The 9,797-nt window shown below is 42.0% G+C and overlaps 1 protein-coding gene across 1 annotated transcript in view; it reads right to left on the bottom strand.

The window, feature by feature from the left end:
• Positions 1-9,549: 9,549 nt before the first annotated feature.
• The window catches only part of LOC125976767 (chemokine-like protein TAFA-1), an 81,531-nt gene continuing 81,283 nt past the window's right edge, over positions 9,550-9,797 (bottom strand). Inside the window, exon 6 of the mRNA XM_049732640.1 lies at positions 9,550-9,571. The gene's annotated coding sequence lies outside the window, so the exon portion shown is untranslated. The remainder of the gene's footprint in view (positions 9,572-9,797) is intronic.

The following is a 9,797-nucleotide window of genomic DNA, read 5'->3' as shown; positions in this document are numbered from 1 at the left end:
TCAAAGAAGTACAACGCAGATATAATCAGAATTTCTGCTTGCCCATCGTATTCTTATGCCAAGCTAATTTGTGCCACTATGAAAGCCCCAAACACTTTGGCACATGTGCTCAAATGGTAACACAGAAAAAAACTCATTATCTAAACCAAATTTAATTCTATTCACAGCTTTTATCATCATTGAACTCACTCAAGAGCATAATTCAGTCAGGCCCTTCATTTGGCGTTCAAGTGAGCTACCGTAATGAAACGGCGGCCATGCGAATCCGCTTAAAATCGTCAGGTGAAGGTATGAGGATTCATCGCATTAGCCGGCGCTCTCACGCTCACAAATGTGACAACGCCACAACAAAGCCTATTAAAATTCAATGAAACCGAGCAGAATAAAAAAAGCCAAAACAATCAGAAGTGTCGTTAATATTAATTTCGCAGGAGGCCTGCGAAGGCCTGATATTGACGGTGGAGTGAAAAGGGATTCATTAACATCTTCCTCCTAGCGCTTTCCTCTTGTCGAGCCCTTCCTCGCCGTGTCGTCAAACTCACTTATCTCTCCCAAGCAATTAGCCACCGGAGGCTCTATTGACCGGAGTCTTTGTTATACTAACTGGCGACATTAACATGGCCGTAGCCTGGTAGTCTTGGCAATGCCTGTGTCGATGCCAATGTGAACGGCGCTGATAAAGACGAGCCCTGCAGTGCACGTGCGCTTGTGTGCAGAATACACCAATGCATATTAACAAGCGGTTATCATTGTTGGACTTGGGCACCTGCACTATACAGCCCAAATGTGTGTGTGTGCGTGTTGGGAAGGCAAAGCAGGTTGAAAAGATTGCAAGCAATTCATACAAATGTGTGTACCTCTTTTACATCACACAAAAAAACCCGAATGGCGAAAGCACAGAAGCATAGATAATATTACATTACAATACACACACACTCCATCTTGGTGTGGACGGTATGTATGCGGCGCAGAAGATTACATATATTCTCTCAACAGTATGACAAATTGCTTGCGGCGATATCGCTCGCTCTTTGTGCCTCTCGTGCATGCGGGCAGGCAGCTGGCGGGAGCACTGTGTGTTGAGCATCGCACGCTTATTTATGTTGGAGCCTAATTTGACGACTCTATTAAATTGAATATTTGACAGATATTTTTCTGAATGTTGACCTTATGGTTGGAAAAATACGGTACTTTACATCTATCTGCAAAAATGATTACCATAATTTCTGGATGATAAGCCGCATCAGCTAAAATCTTTTGTTCATATATAAGGCGCAGGTGTTTTAAATGGAATGTTCCTATTTCTATTACCTGTATTACAGCAACAAAACCTCTTAAAATATCATTCAAAACATGAAATATTCACAGATAAGACGCACTGGACTATAAGCCGCAGGGTTCCAAGCTTGTATAAAAAGTAGCGGCTTATAGTACGGAAATTACGATACATATTAGAAAAAATACAATTTTAGTAGGACTAAATGTAGATTTGAAGTTGAATGCAGTTTGACTTATAAAATTTCAATGACTAAGCTTACACTACATAAAAAGATTTAAAAAAAAAAATAGGTTTTTTTTTTGGTCTACACTCCATGCCTTTACCGAGCCATGCACAGTAAAACAGGAGCATGGCGGCACAAATGTCGTCAGACCTCAGCCCAGACAATGATCTCCACGGGCCTTTCTTGGCTTCACTTATTCGGCTCTATCATCATCCATGGGCCCCTGTGGTTGCCTCCAGCATGACAGATCCGCCATCAGACTAGAAGTGAGCGGTGCGGAGGAGGCGCAGGATGCGAAAATACAGCAAAATCGCTCTGTAATCAACGTGTTGTGATGGAGGCTCAGCAGGCTCACTAACAGTTACAATTGGCCAGGCAGCTCTTGTAAACAGGAATGCTTGTACAAAAGAGGCAGCTTGAATAATTAATAGGCTGTAAGAGGATCCGGCTTTGGGGGATTTGGGGACATCGATTCAGGATGAGAGGGAACGAGTGAGGTTTGAGGAAGAATGCTTTGCTGGGCCCCAACCATTTTTTTCCCTCATATTTTTGAGGGCCTCACTTTGTCCAGCCATGATTCTATGCTCACAAGTAACCTTGGCTAGACTTTATTTTCTTGCGTGTTAGAAGCAGAAGTTTTAAATCTAACGGGATTTTTTAACACAATTTGGGAACAGGGACATCAGGGACAAAAATGAAACTTTTTTTTGTATATATAAAAATGCATTTTCTGACCGGTATGACATAACAAACCCAGATACGGTAATTATCACTGGGTGTGCAGGAAGAGTAACCTGACAAGAAATATAGAAATATAAACATGGTGCACATTTATAAAAATAGTCACGTCAGTATACGTATAGGCACAAAAAAAAAACAACACCGGGCCATATCAATCGATTTTCTGACATGAAAATAGAGAATAATGCATAAATCATCAAGAGGATTTGATATCAAGTTGAGGCCATTATCTGCAACGGTCACTGAAAAATGGCTGCAGCCTCGTTATTTTGTTATTGTACACGAGTTTAGACCGTGCTCTATTCAAATGCAAATTGGAGACATCACAAACATGTCACCTGGCTGCGTAATGCAACGACGGTGTTTGCAGGAAAAATCTCACTCGCTCCTCACAACAATTGCAATTCAGACTTACCGTCTTCTTTGCAATTAAGTGAGGGAGCTGGCTATGCAAATGCTTTCCCTCCTCTTGGCAACTTTCTTTGGTTCCCTACTGAGCTTCTGTTTCTGAACACACGAGGCCTTTTTTTGGACTCCTTGCCTGAAGTAATAGTTAATAGTAAGAGAATAGTGGGTGGCCTTTCCCTGACAAGAGACATGTGTTTGTTTGGCATTGGGTGGGTGGGTTACATCATCCGGTTGTCCGCCTCACAGCCGTGCACTCCTTTTGTGCCGACTCGGGGACAACGCGCAAAGACCATCATCAGAGGAAATTAGCTCAGTAGCGTTGAAAGCGCCCGCTTCTCACAATAGCCAGTGGCCATGCTAAATCATTAGCCTGTCACTTCGCCGGGGTTGACTCCAATTATTCTCTCAATCCGCCTCCAAACCAAATTGCATTATTACAATTATATCCATTGCGTGACATATTGTCTATTACATGAGACAGAGAAAGAAGAGGCGAGAAGAAGAAATATGTTAGATAGAAGAGGTTGGGGCACTATCAAGCTCCAGAACGTCTTTTACTCTTGCCATCTCTTAAAAAGGGCATATTGATTATGTTTTCTACTCCAAATATATGACATAAACATTCCCCCTAGTCAGCGCTTTTTTCACTTGCTCCTCATTGATTTAAGCAGCTTATTGAAAATCATCCAGCTGTTTTCCTGAGCGCACGTTTTCATTGGGTGGAGGGTGAGCTGGAAGTCCAAGAAGTCTTCGGTTGACACCTTAATTATAAAAACACGATTGTTTCGATTTGAGATCTTAAGATCAGGGGATGCTTTGAGAATAATTGTCAATTGTTTGTCTATGTGAAGCGCTTTGAGACTGCTTGTGATTTAGGGCTATACAAATAAACTTGACTTGACTTGACTATAAAGCGTTTCAGACTTGATGCCGTTATCCTCTTTAAGCACATTATCACATTGCAGGTTCATTAGTCATCACCATCATGTAGCCTTCATCCAGACATCTTTAAGAGTCTCTCGCCACTACTTTCACTGTCACAGCAGTCTTGTCAACAGGCTGTCAGCACTTATCAGTACATGGCGCCGCTCATCAGCCGTGCCTCAGCTCATTTCCCAGGCCGTCCCCGCTAAAGAAGTCCGAGATGTAATGCAGCCAAGTCCCGTCTCAGCCACTGGCTGTTTTCACTTCGCCACCTGCTTGAACTGATAGATCGGACTTCCCGCTAGGAGAGTAAGCACTGCCGCTGGGGTGTGAGAGCGTCACGCAGAGATATTCAAGAATCTCGCTAACAAACAGTGTGCTGCACTCCAAGCTGCCGTCTCAACCATGTTAGCCTCTTGATGCATCTGTTGGATTTAAAAGGACTCCAAAATCAGATCTTTCTCGGAAACAAATTTAACTTTCTGCCGGAAAACACCGGTTACAAAAGTCACTCATGTCCGCAGCGGGAGTTCCAAAAATCGACTGCTGTCCGATTGTTGTCACATTTGACAAGGTTTAGATGTCGCCTTTATACTGTGAAGTAACTGCATCGGGAAAGGTATTTTCTAGCCGTGGGGCAGACGGAACTTTTTTGAAGAGGTGTGCTTTCAACTGAACAAGTAGAAAGGCCTCCTATTTAAAGTGGAATGCCACTTGCATACAACAGCGGAAAGCTCTTGTAAGCGCTCCTGAATTGCTCTGATGGAGACCACCCAAACACTTCGATACTCTACATAAGTGCTTTCACACACACACACCTTTAACCTCATCCATTTACAAATCACAAAATGTGTTGCAATAAAAACCTTGCACCCAGCGTTATTCTTACTCTTCATGCCTTTGCCGTTCAAATCATCACTTGCTGCAGAGACCAAGCAATGTGAGCAACTACACCCTTCCGAGTTGCTCCTTTTATAACCACTTGTGAATCTCACCCGCTTACAATTAAGCTATTCAACTGTGGAGTGTGCCAAAGTGGTGTTTTAAGAGTATTTCCAATCTTTTGTTGCCTCGTAAACACTTTTTTTTTCAACAAATAAGTAAAAATGAACTGTACTGGAGGAAAGAAAAATACACACAAGCTGTATGCATAGCTACAAGCATCATTGTGGTGTGTTTGACTCTTTCCTGCTCTAAATATTCTATTAATTCAGCAATTCTTTGACATACCACTAGAGGGAGGCCTACTTGTACCACACTGACCATAAGTGGTAAAACAAGCTGGTGATTTTTACATGATCAATGTTGATCTTTAAGCTTCCCACAATTAAATCATTTTCCAAACATTGTTAACACAAAACACGAAGCATAAACCGCAGTAAATAAATGATTATGTAAGGTGGTGAATGCGATCTCATTGCAACCCCATTAGCGGCGGCACAGAAAAACAGTGTGTTCTTGTTTGTAAGTATGCCCTTGTGTATGTGCTAAAGCGTCTGTCTGAAGTGAGACCTTGGACCCAATTAGACTTGGTAATGATGTGGCCTGTTTACAGCCAAAGCCCTCCGCTAATGATGAATGCAGTTGACGGATGCGGCCCAGACAAAAGTTCAAAAAGCGATTCCTGGCCAGGCTCCATGTCAGTTTGTCAGCGAGAATGATATCTCATTCATTTAAAGTCTGACCAATGGTTTTACAGCTCAGTAATCACTCTGAAAGCATCACTGAGGAACTCGTAAGGACCCGTCGAAATGATTTGTCTGCAACAGATGCGTTCGCAGCTGTTGCGCCTCTTTGCTGCATTGTATTTTCCTTTGGGTGGATTTTGCATTTTAGGATGCAAAAGTTAATAACAGACAAGCTTTATTTGAGAGAAAAAAAAAAATCCCTATTGCTCGAAAGAGAAGATCGATGGTCTGCTTTTGCAACTAGCTTCGCTCTTTTGGTATTTTGCCACTGCAGTTTGGACCGCAATTAAAAGAATCTTTTAAATCCATTCTTATGGCGGAGCCTTGAGGCTGCTATGGAAACCTCATCAAATAAGTCCAAGTCAATTGCATCGGATAACAACTTGTCCTGTTAGGAAGCAATAATGATCACGAATTTTTTTCACCTGTTGTCCATCCGATTTGCTCAAAGTTGAGGTCATTAGCAAGGCAGCTACTTTTAAAAGTACTGGCCACGATATTAAAGAAATCTCCCAGGAGACCGACCATATTATCAGGAGCATGTAAAAACACCGATGAGGGGAATTCATCCAGGTACGTGCTCACAATACACCACAACTTAGACCTGTTTTTATCTGGTCTAAAATCCAGTCCAATTTTGGTCACCAAATTGTCAGAATGCGCTGAACTGCTTATGGAGGCATAGTGGTTGTCTCCTTGTGACGTGTGTGTAGGACTGTGTGAATTGCACGTTAAGATAATCGTTTTTTTGTGGACGTGCAGAAGTTGATCCAGCCCCCCCCAAGGGGTCATCCTACTTCCATGTCTATTGTGACAGCGCTCCGGACGGAGCTGGGCACGTTGCTGCAGCGCCATCTGTGGCCCTTCTGTTTCCGCACCATCTGACCTTTGACTGTCTTTAGATGTTACATGACAAGGGTGTCTGACTCAAGGCCTCACAGGGCAGAAGTTAGTCCGCTAATAGTAGCCTGAGAAGGTGCTAGGAAAGAAAATTGACTTTAGGCCACACAACAGATTAACTGTAAAAATGACTATATCCTGTTATTAAAGAAATATGAGCAAATATCCTCTGCCGTGAATGCTCAGACAAACAATGCACCTTTTTCTGCTGCCACACTTAAGAATGCTCATCCAGGAAGCCTGTATGGTCTCCAAGGTCACTTTTGCACCACTTATAGAAGTGCTGTTGATAGCTGAGCATAAAAGCGGCATCCCACTCTCCTCCATTTGTTGAGTCACCAAATCAGAATAATGCACACAGGTTAGTCACACTGGATGGTTGAAGGAAAAAAAAAACTGTGCAGGTTGGGGGCATATTTGTATCAAAATGGTGCTCTGCTTTCCTAAGTCTTGCAAGCTACCCAGAGATTTCCTTCATCAGATTGCTCGCTATGGATACCGGGTGGATGTTTTGTTCTTCAGGACCACCACTCTTCATGTTTTATTAATGTCATATGCTGGCGAGTTGGGTTCTCCTAACTGACTTAGCAAGTCATCCCTTTCCTTGCCACAAATCAAATTAGCCCAGGCTGTGATTAATCATCAGTCGGGGCGCCCTGTGAAAAGGGGCTGACACCTTATTAATTTCCTTAATTACATCTTGCATGAGGTTTCAGAATGGTCCCGTCTAATTATGCAGCCTTTGACTCCTAACTCTTTCAACTTGGCTACACAAATTATTTGTGCAACTGGGGGTGTTTAAATGGATTTCATTTAGTATCATCAAGTGTGATTAATGCAATAAAAGCCAGAGGTGGGCTTTCAAGTAAGCTTGGAACCTGATTGGATTTTAGATGTAGCTCAAGGTGACGCTTGAAGATGCTACAACGGGGACATTCACTCTTGGAGCCACACCGATAAAGTTAGAAGTTTCTGCAGATGCTCAAATTAAAATAAGATTTTTTGTTTTTTTTTTTTTACTGAGGGGGTACGCACACCCTGCTTATGAATCACAGAAGCAGCTGTGCAGTTTAATCGATGACAGTCCAAACATTCATTTACTAAGGTTTTCACATGGTGAGCGGGTTTAAATAGTTTTGCTTTGAGAGCTTGGGAAAAAAAAAGCGCTAGCAGTGATATGTGAAATGAGAGCAGTGGCGTGGGACCTGTCCCCTGCATGAGCCTGCAGCTGGTTGTATAAAAGCATCACAATCTCTCACCTGGAGAACCCCTCCAATACATTTCTTTCAAATTCACTTAATACCCAACACAAAGAAGGCTTTCATGTGTACTGCATAACGTTATTCAAACAGTTGCTCAATGTGGGTGCATTTCATAATGGAATGCTTGCCCCCTCAGGGATATTTGTATTCATACTATAAGCAGTTCGATATTAAGTCAGAGTGGAAAGATACACCCTGACCTTTAGTGAAGTCAATGGGGTGCGAAATTGTTACACATTATGGGCTTGCTATACTGTATGAGGGAATTATTTAAGTAAGTGTGAGAAAAGACAATACTTGGAGTAGAAATGCATGAAATCACTGAAGGGGGAAAAAAACGACTTCCAACTGGCAGAAGTCTGAGAAAGAAACTAATACGCGTGACCTTTTTCAACCCAACAAACCTGGGGTTTTTGTACGAGGCATTTTGTTACAATGTTGCAAAAGCAACAGATAAAGATCTACTGTATTCTATTTTAGGCTATAAAAAATTGACATTCTAACAATTTGTTGCAGTATTGGATGAGTTGGACCACCACAAAAACCTTTTACTGTAGCACATATTGGATGTTGGTCAATGTCTCCATTTTCAACAAGATGTTTGGCTTCTAAAAACTTGGACCTTATATTGGATCACTAAAAGGAAAAAAATATTTGAATAACAACACTAATTAAAATATCAATGTATGTACACCTCCATTCAGATCCAAAATTGAACGCGGTACCGCTTTTAGTACATTTGAACGGCTGCCAAATGTCTTAATGAATTTAAAGTGCCTAGAACAATATCTCGGCAATGTATCATAATAAGTCTTTGACCCTTGGTGACATCTACCTGTCGAGTGGTCCTCTCGTGTGTCATGACAAATAAACACAAAGCGTTGACGGCTCAGGCGGAAGAAGTCTTTCACCGCCAATGTGGATCAATGGCCAGCACCTTGAGAAAGGCGCCATTCTATTTGAGATAACAGCTTTAGGGAAAAACAAGGTGAGGACGGTAATACCAAACAGCCGCCCTCTGGACAGTTATACCCGAGTGCTGTCGTGGGAATAACATCTAAATTGCTTTCTGCTCGGCGCTCATGTTGACATTACATTTTCGCAGTAGGGGTGGCTGCACCGCCTACTGAGATAAAGGAGTTTATCTGCCCTTCTGCGTGTTTCCGTGCTTGTCGCTGCTCCATAATGTTTTGGGATTCCAAATTAATTGTATAAGAGCACCTGAGTATCAGATTATGCTAATCCACATAAAATATCAATTTGGCAGCCTGAAGAAGATTCAGACCAGAACACCTGTGAGTGTCAGGTTTGGTTTGAATTTTTCCACCTGTTTGGATCCAGCGTTGAATCAATATGACTTTTTTTCGGAGTCCAACCAGAATGTTTATGAATCAAATTCTGGGAAACTGCCCTCCACTCGACACTTACTACACAGTACCACTCTACCTACTTTTCTAATTGGCAAACATCCAATTATATGGAAACTAACTCGCAGTAAAGTGCGTAGGCCAAGGTCATCTCCCTCTGCGCATTGTCAAAACTTTCGACTTGACAATAAGTTCAGCGTACTTTTTGAGTGGGCTGGTTTGGACTGGCACAAAAACCCGCCTGGAGGCCAGCCTGCTCTTGTCGATTATTAAATGTGAGAATTTAACAACGTATAGAATGTTCTTGCCTCCACAGTAGAGTCGACCTCCATTTCTTCCATACTCCTATTCAACATTTCAAACTATTCACAGAAAATAATGAGAAGTAGGGCCTGTCTGAGATCAATAAAGGCAATGTATTAGAATTAAATTGAACTGTTAAGAGCTGGGATTTTCATCAACTGGTATTTTAATATGATTTTAATACGATTTGCGATTTAGATGAAACCTTGCTGAGTGTACTGTATAACTGCTTATGAGATCAGGCTTGGCATTTGAAAAGGATCTGACCATGAGGCGGTCATACAAGCCATTGTATTGTAACCAGAACAGCTGTGTAGATTTAATTAATACGTCTATAAAGGCCCGTACTTGGTTTTTGTGTGGTCTGAGATTGGGCCTGAGGCTCTCTTAGTGTACCTGGTTCTTGACCCCATGCCTGGAGACACAGCAAACCGATGGATTTGACGTCTTGGAGCAGCTTCACCGCCTGAGGAAACCTTTGAGGGATGCAGATACTGTTTCAAGGGCATGGCAAAATTTAGAAACAGACAGAGGTGATACAAACGACAATCAACCTGTTTGGTCTATGAGCACAAAGTGGATTTGCATTTCTTGTTAGTTATCCATTTTGAGAGTCACTTCACTTAAAACACCTTTTGAAAACTTCCGATTAATGACTTTGTAAACAGCGCCGTGTGTGTTTTCTCAACTAATGAAACAAGT

This window comes from Syngnathus scovelli, chromosome 11 (genome assembly GCF_024217435.2).
Source record: "Syngnathus scovelli strain Florida chromosome 11, RoL_Ssco_1.2, whole genome shotgun sequence".
NCBI lineage: Eukaryota > Metazoa > Chordata > Actinopteri > Syngnathiformes > Syngnathidae > Syngnathus > Syngnathus scovelli.
This window is presented reverse-complemented; position numbering and strand designations above follow the sequence as displayed.